The sequence below is a fragment of the Chiloscyllium plagiosum genome, unplaced genomic scaffold (assembly GCF_037043375.1).
Source record: "Chiloscyllium plagiosum isolate Xiang-an unplaced genomic scaffold, Cpla_swu_hap1 HiC_scaffold_18, whole genome shotgun sequence".
Taxonomy (NCBI): Eukaryota; Metazoa; Chordata; class Chondrichthyes; order Orectolobiformes; family Hemiscylliidae; genus Chiloscyllium; species Chiloscyllium plagiosum.
In genome coordinates, this window is record NW_028270156.1 from 55,039,130 (window position 1) to 55,056,373 (window position 17,244).

Genomic DNA, 17,244 nt, shown 5'->3' on the forward strand with positions numbered 1-17,244 from the left:
TTAAATTCCCCAGCCTCCAACACCTCATCTTCACCATGGACATCCAGTCCCTATACATGTCCCCCCCACATGACCAAGGCCTACAAGCACTCCGTTTCTTCCTCTCCTGCCAACACAGCAGTCCATCTCCACCGACACACTCATTCAATTGGCAGAATTGGTCCTTAACCTCAAAAATTTTTCCTTTGAATTTTTCCACTTTGTACTATCAGAGGGGTAGCCATGGGCATCCACATGAACCCTAGTTATGCCTGCCTCTTTGTTGGGTACAAGGAACAGTCCCTCTTCCACAGTTACACCAGCACTGTCCTCCACCTTTTCCTCAGCTACATTGGTTACTGTATCAGCGCTACCTCATGCTCCCACAAGGAGGTTGAACAGTTCATCAACTTCACCAACACCTTCCAAGCTGATCTCAAGTTCACATGGACCATCTCCGACTCCTCTCTCCACTTCCTGAACCTCTCCGTCTCTGTCTCTGGTGACCGACTCAACACGGATATCAATTTCAAACCTGCCGACTCCCACAGCTACCTTGATTACACTTCCTCCCAATCCCCATACTGTAAAAATGTGATCCCTTATTACCAACTCCTCTGCCTCTGCCAAGGATGAGCAGTTCCACTCAAGGGCATCCCAGATGTCCTCCTATTTCAAGGACTGCAATTTCCACTCCCATGTGATCAACAATGCCCATCAGCACATCTCCTCCACTTCCCTCACCTCTGTCCTTAAATCCCAACCACAACGAAGATAGAACCCCTCTGGTCCTCACCTTCCACACCACGAATCTCCAGATACAGTGCATTATCCTCTACCATTTTCACCACCTACAGTCACACCCCACCATCAAATATTTATTTCCCTCCCCACCCCTATCTGCGTTCCACAGAGGCCATTCCCTCCGTGACTCCCTCGTTAAGTCCATGTCCCCCACCACCCCACCCTCCATACCCAGTATCTTCCCTTGCCACTGCATGAGGTCTAAAAGGACCTCAGTGCACACCTGACCTCTCATCTCCGACCAAGGCACTAAAGGATCATTTCAAATCTGACAGAGATTTTCCTGCATATCCACCTACCTCATCTACTGTGTCCGTTGTTCTTGATGTGGTATCCTCTACATTGGGAAGACAGAACGCCAACCCATGGAATATTTCAAGGAACATCTCTGGGATGCATGCACCAAACAACCCCACCGCCCTGTGGACAACCACTTCAACTCACCCTCCCAATCAACCAAGGACATGCAAGTCCTGGGCCTCCTTCACTGCCAAATCAAAGCTGCCCGACAACAGCAGGAAGAACGCCACATCTTCCACCTAGGGACTGTCCAACCACATGGCATCAACATCGACCTTACCTAGTTTCCAAATCTCCACTCTTCCCATCTTATCCCAGATTCAAACCTCCAACTCAGCACTGCCTTCTTGACCTATCTTACCTGACCATCTTCCTTCCCACTTATCCACTTCACCCTCCCTACCAACCTATCACAATTACCTCCTACCTACATCCACCTATCACCTCCCACCTACCTCCCCCCCAGCCCCACCCCCAACCCCCTATTATCTCTCAGTCCCCTTCCACCTCCACAATTCTTATGAAGGGTTTATGCCTGAAATTTCAACTCTCCTGCTTCTTGGATGCTGCCTGACCTGCTGTGCTTTTCCACTGCCACACTTTTTGACACTGCCTCTCCAGCATCTGCAGTCCTCACTTTCTCCTGGGATTAAATAGATAACAATGAAGCCAGCTGAATGAAGTCCCACATAGGTGGATAATGGTGGAGAGATTTGGAGGAAGATGGGGTGATCCATTGTGTTATTAAAAGTTGGGGAGAATGGGAAAGGATAGTTTACATTTGTGAAGGCCACATAGATTGTCAGGACTAAGGGCACAGTGAGTGAGACAGAGGCCAAGCAATTATATTTGGGAATTTGTTTCAAAGTGGGAATTTAGTGCATAGGAGAAAGATAAACTTTAAGTAGGGTTTACTGCAAGAAATAAACTGTCCTGAATGAGGAGTTTGGTGAAGGGAGGGACAAGTGCATTTTTCTTTTGCTCTTTTTTCAGACTTTGGTATTTGATGTCCAATTCTGTGTAACAGAAGGAGCAGATAAAAATCAACATTTGATGTTATTAGAAACTGTAAAGTTTATCATTGTTGTGAAAAACGTTTACTGGCAGTGTTGAAACTTAATGGGAGGTATGGGCTGTATTCATTATAAATTAACAATTAATTATTAATTAACATACATTAAAGATGGCAGAGAAAGTGATGTGCTGTGATTACAGAATATGACAGCTTTAGATGCCTGTGAGATCAAGGGGAAACATACCTGCAGCAACTATTTGCCCCTGCTGGTACATCAACTCCGAATAATTGAGTTGCAGGTTGACCTGCAAACCCTGACATATCAGGGAGAGATACATCAAATTACCAGACGCTATTCCAGGAGGCGATCACTCCCCTTTGGATAAGATCTTCTGATTTGGTCACTGGTCAGGCACAGGGGAGTATGGCTGCAAGTGATACAGGTAAAGGGGCCAAACCCATGGACTGTGCCCCTACAGATTTCCAGGCTGATAACAGCCCTCTTTTGGCTGGACAAACCCTATCAAAATCTAACACCGTTTTTGACATGTATTTGGTTTAATACACTTGTAGTGTGCTCACTCTGCAGGCAGCTGGCACATGCTATGGTGTAAACTGACATTTCAGTGTGCAGCAAAATGTTCCCCTCCCCCCAAATAGTTTCCCTACTGACAAACAGCCTATGTGTCTGCTCAAAACAGCAAAACTGTTAGTGCAGATTGCCTTTGACTCTGGCTAAAGTGGCAGCATGCTAACAGGTATGACATGGCAAGACAAGGATGCTACAAGCATGCAGATAGAAGGCAGATAGAACAATGCTAAGGCAGCAAGTGAACAGATCCAATGCCTGCCCTTGTGTGCATAGCGTCCCTGTTGCAGTCTTTTAACACTAGTTGCCAATGCACCCTGCAGTAAAAGTCTATACTTCCTAAACAGCCTGCAAGTGGATTAGAGAATGCCATGATGGTCATGAGGGAACACAAATATCAGATGCTCATATTTGTTGATGAACATTGTGTGGGGATGGAAAGTGTTGATCATGCCCTGACATACTATTTGGTGCTGAGAAAAATGGAAGTTCCTCTCAGCTAGCTGTGAGCTGAAGTCACCAGGTACCTGCTCTGATTTCCACATCGAGATTTCTTGACATCTAGCTATACAGTGCATTTGGTAGCTCAGGAAAATAAATATTAATGATGTGAGTTGTGGCATTAATAAGGCATTTAACAAGCTATAATCCCTGCTGTATAACAAGCCATTTAGGCCTGAGAGAAGGAATTTCATCACTCAGACGATTTAGGCCTGAGAGAAGGAATTTCATCACTCATCAATCTTTGGAATTTTCTATCCCAGAGGGCTGTGGAAACCCAGTCCAAAATGTACCCAATGGACAGATTGTCATTAGTGTTTAAAAATGTATGAAAAGGACATGGAGATGGTGCAGGAATATAGAAATGAGGAAGATGTCAGCCAAGACCTGGAGTGGCAGAGCAGGCATGAACATCTGAATGACTTACTCTTGCTCCTATGTTTCCATTTCCCTTTAACAGTTAAAATACCCATCTTTACTCCATACTTTTAATACCCTTACCAAACCAATCTATCATTCTCAGTTTTGAAAATTGTAAGTCAAATGATGTCCTTACCCTTTTACGTGTCTTGACTTCCTTTATGCTGTATGTGGGAAAGCGCTTTTCTGCTCTTCATCGACCTCTAATTTAAAAATCATGCCACCTTGTTCTGCATAATCCAGAGGAAATAGTTTCTCTGTATTGACCCTGAAATGTACATCTTTGAGATTGCTCTGGAACTTTTTAAAGTCAGTGGAATACAAGCAGAATTTTGCAATTTGTCCTCATAATTTAGTTCTTTTAACCTTGGTATAACTCTGGTGAGTCTGTGCACTACCTTCTAAGGCTATGACATCTATCCTGACATATGGTGCTCAAAGTTGAATAAAATACTCCATATGGAGTCAGACCAAAACTTTGTTAAACAAAAGCATCAATTCTTCACTGTTCTATTTGTTAAAATGAAATAGTCATTACTCGTCCTCAAGTGGATGTTTCTCCATGTTGCAAATGTTTCAACTTCAGCATTCTGAGAGTTGTAGGCAACTTGGTAACAGAAGGAAAGTTCTGTGAAAATATCTGTTATATTCTGGGCTTGGGCCTGTGAGCAATAATCGAAATTGTGGCACTGGAAAAGCACAGCAGGGTCAGGCAGCATCCATGGAGTGGGAGAATCAATGTTTCAGGCATAAGCCCTTCATCAGAAATGTTGGGGGAGGGAAGGGGGCTGGGTGATAAATAGGAGGGTGGGGCTGAGGTAGCTGGGAATGCCATCAGTCGATGCAGGTGGGGTTTGATGGTGATAGGTTGGAGTGGAGGGTGGAGTGGATAGATGGGAAGGAGGATGGACAGGTAGGACAGTTCAAGAGGGCGTTGCTGAGTTGGAGCTTTGGATCTGGAATGAGATGGGGGAGGGGAGATGAGGAAACTGGTGAAGTTGACGTTGATGCCATGTGGTTGGAGGGTGCCAAGGCAGAAGATGAGGCGTTCTTCCTCCACTTCTCGGGTGGCTTGGATTTGACGGTGAAGGAGGCGCAGGACTTTCTTGGTGGAGTGGAAGGGGGAATTGAAGTGGTCGGCCACAGGGCAGTGGGTTTGTTTGGTGCATGTGTCCTAGAGATGTTCCCTGAAACATTCTGCGAGATGGAGTCCTGTTTCCCCAATGTAGAGGAGACTGTATCGAGAGCAATGGACAGAGTAGATGAGGTGTTTGGATGTGCAGGAAAATCTCTCTTGGACGTGGAAGGATCCATTGGGCCCTTGGACAGGGGTGAGGTGTGAGCGCAGGTTTTACATCTCTTGCAGTGGTGAGGGTGGGTTGTTGGGGGGGGTGTAGATCTAACAAGAGAGTCACAGAGGGAATGGTGTCTGCAGTGTGCCAATCGGGGTGGGGAGGGAAATATATATCTGGTGGTGGAATCTGATTGTAGGTGGCGGGAATGGCAGAGGTTAAAGCACTGTATTTAGAGATAGGCGGGGTGGAAGGTGAGGACCAGGGGGGTTCTATCCTTGTTGCAGGACTTGACTAGAGGAATTTTAATTCGAAACTTTAATTTTGAATCAGTGAGAAAGGACAAAGGATGAATTGGAAGGATTTTGAATGACTTTTTTGGTGCTCTTAGCTTTATTATTAGCTACTGGTCAGTGTCAGGGATCTGATTTGTCAACATTTTACAAATTCTGAATTTAAGTACTCCACTAATAAATTATATTTGCAAGTAAGAAATATTATGATACTTAAATATGACAGCAAGTTTTATGCCTCAAACGTTTATGGTAAAAATTGTACAAAATAAAGCTTTTTATAAGGCATGACTCTTTATAATCCTAAAATTCACTTCTGCAGTGATAATGTCACAACAATCTCTCGGTCTTCACTCATTGTATTTTTTAGTTCTATTATTAGAAAATAGTTCTGTTTCATTTTTTTGAATGAGGCAGGTTATTCAAAATTATAAATGCAGGAGATTGAATCTAATTTATTTGCACTATTGGTTTATTTCATTTGAATTCCTTAATTAAATATATAGCCTTGCTCAGTTCCAACCTACCATTGTTACGTTTGTATCATGTATGCCACTAGTAAGTAGCATTGGTTTTTGCTAATTAAAAAGTGTTTATACACTCTCAACAGAGGTCTGGCAGCATGTTGAAAGCTATTATTGCTGTAGTGAGCTTTGCCTTGGCTGTGCTCAGCCATAACTCAACCCACTTTCAGGTCTCCTGATCAATCTGTGATATCAAATTATCAATGGAGATTAGTTTATACGGACATTAAATCACCCAGGATTATCACTATGCCTTTCTCACATGACCTTATTATTGCCCAGGAGGTCATATGCTACAAGCCACATTTTAACTTTGTTTCTATTTCAACCCAAACCGATTCCATAGTTGGTCTCAAGTACCAAGATCATCTCTTTCTGCTATACAACAGTATTCCGCATTAACAGAGCTACCTCTTCACCATAGCTTATTATACTTCCGAAGCATCATGTACCTTTAAGTATTCAGACCTCGGTCTTTGTCACTTTGCAGCCATGTCTGTGTAATGGCTGCCAAATAAAAATATTTATTTCTGTTTGTGCTATAGGATCATCTGTTATGCATCCTGTGTGCATTCAGAAACAGATCCATTAGTTCTGTCGTTCATTATTTTTGTAATTTCTAGTCTTATCTGCTAGTACACTTCGGTTTTTATGCTGCCTCTTCCTGCAACATCATTATTTATTGCAACATCGCTATCCTGTTGTGTCTTCTCTAATCAGTTGATCCCACCTTCCCAAACTTCTGTGACTGCCACTATTTAGTTTAAAGTTCTCTCCACTGACCTAGATATATGGCTCACCTGAACATTTGTCCCATCTGAGTTCCGATGGTGAGCACCTCAAAAATACAAGCCCCACTTTCTCTGGTATCGATACAGTATCCCATGAATTAAAACCATTTCTCCCACACCAATCTTTCAGTAAAATTAATTGTTCATCTTATTTACCTTATGCAATTTCCTAATGCTCAAGTAGTAATCTTGAGACTATCTTTAATGATCTGCTTTTAAATTAGTTCCTTGTGACTCAGACTCCCTTAACACTACTTCTTTCCTAGATTTATCCATGTCATTGGTATCAACACTGGTTGGCTGTCTTCTCAGTTACCAGTGATGTTGTGAATTTTGACATCAGACAGGCAACACAATCATTGGGATTGTCGCTGTTGGCTGCAGAGAACAGTGTTCATCCTCCTGACTGTTCTCTTTGATGACTATCATATCCCCAAGACTTCTTGTACCATGGTCCTGTAATCTGCTCATTCATCCCACAGCCACTGGTTTTAGCCTTGCCAGTGGCATTCACCAACCTTGAACCTGTTTGACAATTGCAAAGGCTAAGGCTTCTCCCTTTGTACATGCCTGGCTTGCAGCCACATTCTCCTGTTGCCAACTACTGACCAAATCAGAAGACCCTCTCTTAAAAGGTATAATCACTTCTGGAACAATGTGTCTGGGTAACTTTCCCCCTTCTTTTTGTGTCAGTATTTGCAGCTCAGCCTCCAGTTCATATACAGAGTTGAAGCTCTTCAAGACGCAGACACTTAGTGGATCACAACAGCATCCAGTAAACCCCACATTTGCAACACATAAGCTGACCCTGTCTTCTTTGTGTCATAGTTTAATAAAGTAATTACGTAATTAACTTAATGCTTTTCACTCACACTAGTTTCTTACTTTCCTACTTCTGGTGTCTCACTAAAGAAAGTACGTACAAATGAGTTAAAAAAGTGTGGTGCTGGAAAAGCACAGCAGGTCAGGCAGCATCCAAGGAGCAGGACAGTCAGCGTTTCAGACATGTAAGCCCTTCATCAGGAATGTGGGGGTGGGGTTGGGGTTGGTGGCAGGGCCAAAGGGGACTGAGCGATAAATAGGAGGGGGTGGAGCTGGGGGAAGGTAGCTCGGAAGGCAATAGGTGGATGCAGGTAAGGGGTGTTGGGTGATAGGTTGGAGCGGATGGGTGGAGTGGATAGATGGGAAGGAAGATAGACAGGTGGGAGAAGTTCAAGAAGGCAATGCCGAGTTTGAGCGTTGGATCTGGGATAAGATTGGGGAAGGGGAGATGAGGAAACTGATCAAATTGACATTGTTGCCATGTGGTTGGAGGGTCCCTAGGTGGAAGATGAGGTGTTCTTCCTCCAGGCGTCGGGTGGCTAAGATTTGGCGGTGGAGGAGGCCCAAGACTTGCATGTCCTTACCAGAGGGGATGTTGAAGTCGTTGGCCACAAGGTGGTAGGGTTGTTTGTTGCGTGCATCCCAGAGATATTCTCTGAAATGGTCTCAGGTTGGCATCCTGTCTCCCCAATGTAGAGGAGACCACATGGAGAGCAATGGACACAGTAGATGAGATGTTTGGATGTTCAGGAAAATCTCTGCCAGATGTGGAAGGATCCTTTGGAGCCTTGAATGGAGGTTTAGGGGGAGGTGTGGTTGCAAGTTTTGCACCTCTTGTGGTGGTAAGGGAACGTGCTGGGAGTGGAAGATGGGTTGGTGGGTGTGGACCTAACTAGGGAGTTGCGGAGGGAATGGTCTCTATGGAAGGCTGATAAGAGTGGGGAGGGAAATATATCTCTGGTAGTGGGGCCTGACTGTAAGTGGTGGAAATGGCAGAGGATGATGCATTGTATCCGGAGATTGCTGGGGTGGAAGGTGAAGACATGGGGATGGGTTCTATCCTTGTTGCAGTTGGAGGGGTGGGGTTCAAGAGTGAAGGTTGTTTGACAAAAGTGTTTTCAAAAAACATTGCAACACTAACATGGTACAAATCCTTGCCTAGAGTTTGGAGCCTGCTCCATGTGGAAGTCATGCACACCTCTGAGAAAATACTTGTGAACCTACCTGTGAAAGCAAACTGCTTTCGTGCAAGTTCATCTTACAATTCATCAGACTGCTGTACTCATGGCTGCAGGTACCTGTATTGTAGATGCTTGCAGGTGCTGCAACTGAAAATTAGTATTAATGAGGTCCCAACCTTGAGGAATGGTAATGTCACCATAGAATATAAGCCTGTTTTGCTTTAAAGGAACAGAGAATTTGTCCTATTGCTAGCATTACGCTTGCTGTGACCTGTCAGCCAGCCTCCAGATTGCTGCTACCTATGCAATCTGAAAGTAGGATCAAGGACTGGAGCTGTTTGGTATCAGCTTACAAGGCTATCTGCAATCTTTCCCACTGACAATTCAGTTTTCTACCAGCAATGTTGCTGCTTCAAGGACACCACTGGGTCAGAGCATCAGGTAAGATGACAATGCCCATAAGACAGATGTTATGAGAATGTACAAGTGTTAATAGTTGCCATTTATATGCAATCTGTAGGATTTGTTCTATATAAGTAGTGTCACTTATATTGCAGGTGAAGGAATTATTCTCAGATAGTCTCTCCAGAAAGTGGTTGTGTTGACTTCCTCCTCAACAGGTTGCATATGGACCCTGGTAAGGGTCCCCCCCCTTGTTGATGAAGTTGTGCAGCACAGAGTACTGTAGAATTCCTCCACAGAAGTTCATATAGAACTTGACCACCCAGTGGTCAATCACATTTTGTACGGCAACTTGTCTTTTTACGGCATACACCCTGTCTATGTTTGCCCAGTATGCACATCAAAGTCATGAGCCATTTCAAAGTGTGATCCTTGTTGCTTTATGGATACATTTTGACTTGTCTGTGAACCAAATAAGCTAACAGCAAAGTGCCACAAAATTAAGGCATTGTGACTGCTGCCAGGGTACTTGCCATTGGTTTGCATGCTCTGCTGAATGGCAACTTCAGTTGGATGTTGAGATCCCTTTTGGTTGTGGTACATCTCAATTGACATGCAATGCAAAGTGATATGCATTGAATTGATGACAATTTGTACTCCTCTTGAAATTATGTATTCACACTGCCAGGCAAGAAAAAAGTGAACTGGAATGCAGAATATCAATGATTTCCCTTGTGGACAACAAATTGGGACATGAGAATGATGCATGCTGCAGTCTAAAAACAGCCTGAAAAACATCACCTTTATAGCCACTGATATTGTTATCCTCACCATCCTGAGATTTCAATTGTGCTGCAGCAGGTGATCGATTTCATTGAGGACATCCAGATGTATGTCACACTGTTTGTCACTATGGCTCAGTTAGAAATAGTTGCTCCCTGAACACCTAAACTGATTATGACCTATTGCTGAGAGCCCTTCTCCTCGTGGTCCTCCTTCTCCTGCTTCCATTAATTTGACCAGGTCTATGTCACTTTTCGGTCTCCTGGTCACACTGCAGTTTGAATGGAATGCATAATATGTTGCAAAATAAACAATTTCAGAAATTACCAAATACTTCTACTTGTAGTCTGCTATTATGCTGGAACTAGTTGATAACCTTTAAATAGTAGTAGTGAGCAGTCTTGTGTTGTTAAACATGTGTCCAATTGTCCATTTTGAGTAGACAGTTCTAGCTGTTGTGTTGAGCTCTGAAATGGCAACATTGGTGTCAAATCAGCACTGAAAACTGACCACCATGATAATCTGCTCACTTTGCACAGTTTTTCTGAACATCAATGTGTGCATATATCCTTACTGGAATGGCAACCAGCACCAAAATGACTCCATTTTGGAGACAAAACTGCACTTGGAGCGCCAAAAAGCTGGGTGCTCAGGAACTATGTTTGGTGGCTTCTACAATCTGAAATTCAGACGACAGTTCCAAGTTTTATAATGTTCTAAAATTGTATACGTAAGTGCAGTACCTCAATATTAAAACCTACCCTCAGTGATATTATGTTCAGTTTTTCAATTCTCATTAATTTACACTGCATCTATTTCTGCTGGAGATAAAATATGTATTGACACAAGTATTAGAATGCAGAGGATAGAAATGATTTGTACTTTTTTTCACTTCATACTTTAACAATAACTTTAAATAATATTCATTCTCACTGTTTTTGGCTGGAAGATGATTTCCTCCTATGTTTGCAAAGAAACCAGGTTATATGGGCAATTTTCAATCATTGAACAAATGTAGTTCTATAGCTGACCTGCTGGCAAGGTCAGTATTCATTGATAAGGTGCTGGTGAGCTACCTTCTTGAACCACTTCCGTCTGCAGAGTGTAGGGTTTAAGCACGCAATGCAAACCTAGTACATTCTGGATTTTGAGCTAGTGACAGTAGAAGAAGCAGTAATATAGAACATGTGGTTATTTTTACTTCATGAGTTACTATGTTTTCAGTGTCACTTCTGGTTTTTTTTGTCTTGATCATACTCTTGACCAAATATGCTTGTAGCTCCTATTTTTCTGCATTTATCTATTTTCTAGTTTGAAGACCGTCAGAAGTTGCTTATGAATTTAAGAACAAAAAAAATCGATTTTTGTCATATCGTTTATTTCAGGCAAAGCCTGAAATCTATAAGCCGTTGGTTCCATCCATCAGGAATTTCTTGTCATACTAGTTGTCTAGCATAATCAAAATTGGTTCCAAGTAAACATCTTAGCTTAAGCACTGGCTGTCCTTTGTAATGTTACTACTCTGAAAGACCATGTGTCGGGTGGATGAATTTTTTCTATATCAAATGGAACCTTTCTAAACTTGACTACAGGCAAGGATCTAGTATGTTGGAATTCTAACGTAATTTTCATTGTTCTGTCACACTTTAGATAGACTTAAGGCAGAAATGCTGAAGAAGTTCAGCACTCATAGCAGAACTTTCTCAGCCCTGATTGGCACATACAATGGTGAGAAATTTGGGATGATATTATTCACAAGATAACTGGTTTCTGAACAGAGTCCTCACTCAGAGAGAGCTTTATTTCAATTAACCATATTCCATAAAACAGAATATGATTACTAGCTCCACATACTTAAGCAAGTAATTCAGACCCAGTTACTCTTCCTTAATATATCCATAATCTATTCCCTCATTCCATCAGGTCTCAGGTATCCCTGCAGATATAACAGATTCTCTTCTTACATTTGAAATAAATCAAAATATTATGAGAACGATAAAACAAGCAATATACAAAATGATATATTCCTTGATTTCTTTGCACATTTCCTTAAAGCTTTCTTTGTTTAAAACAAAACAGAAAACTGACTGGTACTATCCACTCATTCAAATTGAGATCTCTTCCTCAACAATTTTAAAACAGATGCTTAAAAACAAAGATATCTCAAGATCTTCAAAACCATTGCCACTAGCCTTACTTTAGCCTTACGTCGTATCAGGAAACACGATTTCCGTGAATAACCTCCACTGTGATAAGGCTAGCTGTCCCCTATCTCACACATATGTGTACACTCAATTCCCACCAGCTTTGTAATTCTTGATGTTTGCATTCTTTGGTTAACTTGTCTGATTTGTTCATGGCCACTAAGACTTCCCAGCCACGTGGACTTTAGCCCCTGGTATTATTCCTAGTTTGTAGTGTATTTTTTGACCTTGTTAGACTGTGCCCTCTGTCTAGCCATCTCTGTTTCTGGAGTATTTGATCTCCCACTCCAAATAATAGGATTCCTTTCAATTATTTGTGATCTCTTTCGAGGGATATGTTCACTCCCAGACGCACTATTTGAACTTTGTTGTGATCCTAGATTATGTTATTACCAGACTAGGTAAAAACAATGACTGCAGATGCTGGAAACCAGATTCTGGATTAGTGGTGCTGGAAGAGCACAGCAGTTCAGGCAGCATCCGAGAAGCAGTAAAATCGACGTTTCGGGCAAAAGCCCTTCATCAGGAATAAAGGCAGAGAGCCTGAAGGGTGGAGAGATAAGCTAGAGGATGGTGGGGAGAAAGTAGCATGGAGTACAATAGGTGAGTGGGGAAGGGGATGAAGGTGATAGGTTGGGGGTGGGGGGGAGGGTGGAGTGGATAGGTGGAAAAGAAGATAGCAGGTAGGACAAGTCATGGGGACAGTGCTGAGCTGGAAGTTTGGAACTAGGGTGAGGTGGGGGAAGAGGAAATGAGGAAACTGTTGAAGTCCACATTGATGCCCTGGGGCTGAAGTGTTCCGAGGCAGAAGATGAGGCGTTCTTCCTCCAGGCATCTGGTGGTGAGAGAGCGGTGGTGAAGGAGGCCCAGGACTTCCATGTCCTCGGCAGAATAGGAGGAGGAGTTGGAATGTTGGGCCACAGGGCGGTGTGGTTGATTGGTGTGGGTGTCCCGGAGACGTTCCCTAAAGCGCTCTGCTAAGAGGTGTCCAGTCTCCCCAATGTAGAGGAGACCGCATCGGGAGCAACGGATATAATAAATTATATTGGTGGATGAGCAGGTAAAACTTTGATGGATGTGGAAGGCTCCTTTAGGGCATTGGATGGAGGTGAGGGAGGAGGTGTGGGCGCAGGTTTTGCAATTCCTGCGGTGGCAGGGGAAGGTGCCAGGATGGGAGGGTGGGTTGTAGGGGGGCATGGACCTGACCAGGTAGATTAGATTAGATTAGATTACTTACAGTGTGGAAACAGGCCCTTTGGCCCAACAAATCCACACCGCCCCGCCGAAGCGCAACTCACCCATACCCCTACATTTACCCTTTACCTAACACTACGGGGCAATTAAAGCATGGCCAATTCACCTGACCTGCACATCTTTGGACTGTGGGAGGAAACCGGAGCACCCGGAGAAAACCCACGCAGACACGGGGAGAACGTGCAAACTCCACACAGACAGTCGCCTGAGGCGGGAACTGAACCCGGGTCTCGGGCGCTGTGAGGCAGCAGTGCTAACCACTGTGCAACCGTGCTGCCCACGAGGTAGTCACGGAGGGAATGGTCTTTGCGGAAGGCGGAAAGGGGTGGGGAGGGAAATATATTCCTGGTGGTGAGTGCTTTTTGGAGGTGGCGGAAATGTCGGTGGATGATTTGGTTTATGTGAAGGTTGGTAGGGTGGAAGGTGAACACCAGGGGCGTTCTGTCCTTGTTATGGTTGGAGGGGTGGGGTCAAGGGCGGAGGTGCGGGATGTGGACGAGATGCGTTGGAGGGCATCTTTAACCACATGGGAAGGGAAATTGCGGTCTTTAAAGAAGGAGGCCATCTGGTGTGTTCTATGGTGGAACTGGTCCTCCTGGGAGCAGATACGGCGGAGGCAGAGGAATTGGGAATACAGGATGGCATTTTTGCAAGAGGTAGGGTGGGAAGAAGTGTAATCCAGGTAGCTGTGGGAGTCGGTAGGTTTGTAAAAAATATCAGTGTCAAGTCGGTCGTCATTAATGGAGATGGAGAGGTCCAGGAAGGGGAGGGAGGTGTCAGAGATGGTCCAGGTAAATTTAAGGTCAGGGAGGAATGTGTTGGTGAAGTTGATGAATTGCTCAACCTCCTCGTGGGGGCACGAGGTGGCGCCAATGCAGTCATCAATGTAGCGGAGGAAGACGTGGGGAGTGGGGCCGGTGTAATTACGGAAGATCAACTGTTCTACATAACCAACAAAGAGACAGGCATAGCTGGGGCCCATACATGTGTCCATGGCTACCCCTTTTGTCTGGAGGAAGTGGGAGGATTCGAAGGAGAAATTGTTAAGGGTGAGGACCAGTTCTGCCAAACGAATGAGAGTGTCGGTGGAAGGGTGCTGTTGGGGACGTCGGGAGAGGGAAAAACGGAGGGCTTGGAGGCCCTGGTCATGGCGGATGGAGGTGTAGAGGGATTGGATATCCATGGTGAAGATGAGGAGTTTGGGCCGGGGAAACGGAAGTCTTGGAGGAGGTGGAGGGCGTGGGTGGTGTCTCAAACGTATGTGGGGAGTTCCTGGACCAGGAGGGATAGGACAGTGTCACGGTAGGTAGAAATGAGTTCAGTGGGGCAGGAGCATGCTGAGACAATGGGTCAACCAGGGTGGTCAGGCTTGTGGATCTTGGGAAGGAGGTAGAACCGGGCAGTGAGGGGTTCCCGGACTATAGATTGGAAGCTGTGGGTGGGAGATCTCCTGAGATAATGAGGTTCTGTATGGTCTGGGAGATGATGGTTTGGTGATGGGGGGGTGGGGTCATTGTCGAGGGGGAGGTATGAAGAGGTGTCCTCGAGTTGGCGTTTGGCTTCAGCGGTGTAGAGGTCAGTGCCCCAGACTACCACTGCACCCCCTTTATCTGCTAGCTTGATGGTGAGGTCGAAACTGGAGCAGAGGGCTTGGAGGGCTGCGCGTTGTGAGTGTGAGAGGTTTGGAGTCGGGGAGGGAGGTAGACAGGTTGAGGCAGTTAATGTCCCGGCGGCAGTTGGAAATGAAGAGGTCGAGGGCAGGTAATAGGCCAGCACGGGGTGTCCAGGTGGATGCAGTGTGTTGGAGGTGGGCGAAGGGGTCCTCGGAAGTCCTGATTGTGAAAGTAAGCTCGGAGGCGGAAGTGGCGGAAGAAGTGTTCGACGTCACAGCGTGTATTAAATTCATTGATGCGTGGACGGAGGGGGTTGAAGGTGAGTCCTTTGCTGAGGATTGATCGTTCATCCTTAGTGAGGGGAAGATCTGGAGGGATGGTGAAAACTCGACAGGGCTGGGAGCTGGGATCTGGTGTGGGTGTGGAGCTGGGAGTGGGGGCGGACCCGGTAACTGGAGTGGGTGTGATGGTGGGGGGAATGGGAGTGGAGTCATGAGCAGGGGTGGTGTTCCCCTCAGGGTTCTGGGGTCCGGGAATGGTGACAGTGGGATTTGTGGGGGGCGTGTCAGCAGAATGCAGGTGAGTGGCGTTGGTGGGGGTGGAAGTGGTGGCAGACACGGCAGTAGGGGTGGCGGAAGCCACTGAGCGTGTGACATCAGCGATGATGTGAGGGCCGGAGGTGATGTCACATGTAATGCATGAGGAATTGTGAGGGGTGGAAGTGGCTGTGGGAGTGGTCATGATGGGGACGGAAGTGACATCATCAATCAGCGTGGGAATGGCAGCTGCACCAGCCGCATGGCTAATGGCGTCCGAGAAGTTCCAGAGGCCGGGGGAATCTTCTGGAATGTTTGAGGAGCGCTGGTTATGGAGGTGGCTAGATAAAAGTTTGTTGCGCTGGTTATGGAGGTCCCAGTCAGGAACCTGGCTTGATAGAACAGAAACAAATCAAAATTTGGCCTAACAAAGTGGGATCTCTCTGAAACATAAGCAGAAAATGATATAATTTTTGCCCTAACAGTAAAACAGAAGTTTCTTACCAAAAGAAATGAAGTAGAAGTTTTGGTTTATTCTGTTTTATGATACAAATTCAAAGATTTTTAAACACAGTAAAAGTATAATCCCATTAATTTAAAAACTCTCCCACTGAAATTGAAAAGAAACAAAATTACTTTTGTATAGTAGACAGAACAGCTTTGGTATAGCACCCAGAACACTACTCATACAATACTCACATTTGAGTCTCTATATCTAATAATTTGGTAGGTTTAAATCACTTGTGACTCAGCGTTTAGACTGGGAATGTGGATGTTTCCCTGGAGCTATTATACACCTGGTTAAAGTGTGCTCAGCTTCAGGTTTTTATCCGAACACAACCTATCTGGGTGAACACTAACTCTTCACTTTAAGAGTAACCTCATTTGTTTTATATCATTCCCTTTTCTATACAGCCATCCTATTCCAAGGACTACCCAAAAGCATAAAGCAGAAACTACAACCCAGAAAAGTCCTCTACTGTGAGCTGTGGGTTTTTCCCTTAAACTTAAAAAAACAAGTTCCATAAGTCTCTAACAAACCTTGAGGTCCTATTATTTATCTTTCTGGGTCTCCAGGCAAACTAAAATGAACAGAAATCCATTAGAGGTGCATAAAACCCATTCACTGTGTTACAAGTTAATTAACTTCAGTCACACAGAAAACCCACAGTTTAATTAAGTCATCTTACTAATACAAGTAGTTGCATTTCTCCATTGACTTTCTCTTCTGGTAAACTTTAGTAACTGCTATGAGCAGCCAATTGGGACTAATTGCCTCGTATTGACCAATGAAACTGAGGCATCCATCAAACAAACTGTTATTTGTGGAACTTTGAATCTCATAGGTGTACACCATTTGCAGTGGGAGAAATTCCTGGCTCCTGCTTACTTTCTATAAGTATCTGAAGATCAATAATCTATACCAAAGAAACCTTGAAAGACAGTACCAATAATTTGGTTCCCATGCTGTACAATTATTATTTTTCAACTTACCTATAACCTTCCCCAGGCCTTTCCATTATTTATGCCCCTCAGTCTACTATAAAAGAAAGTTCCTGATTGAAACTTGTACCTTATATCTTAAAGCTCACCATATTTTTGAGACTTCGGTCTAATTAGAGCCTATCTGCCTTTAATGCATTCAAATGCTCCATTAAAGAATGTAAGAGTAATTGTTTCTCCTTCCCAAGTTAGGGCCATAAATACTGATGGAACCTCAGGATTCCTGTATAAAACCTGTGGACTACATTCTCCTGCCATCTACAATGAATCCTTAGCATGGACAGCCCACACTACTGTAGATGATAGCTTACAGTCTGGCTGATCTGCCAAAATATTCTGAAATATTTTGTATATTACTGTGTGTTTCTCCTTACATACCACATTGCTAAAAAGGGATTTCTGTGCTGTGTTAATCGCTATTATGTTCACTTACACACA

The 17,244-nt window shown here is 44.3% G+C and overlaps 1 protein-coding gene across 1 annotated transcript in view; it reads left to right on the forward strand.

Annotated features, from left to right (window-relative positions):
- Positions 1–17,244, forward strand: part of LOC122558097 (sperm-specific sodium:proton exchanger-like) — a 130,103-nt gene that overhangs the window by 19,632 nt on the left and 93,227 nt on the right. The gene's annotated exons all lie outside the window — the stretch shown is intronic.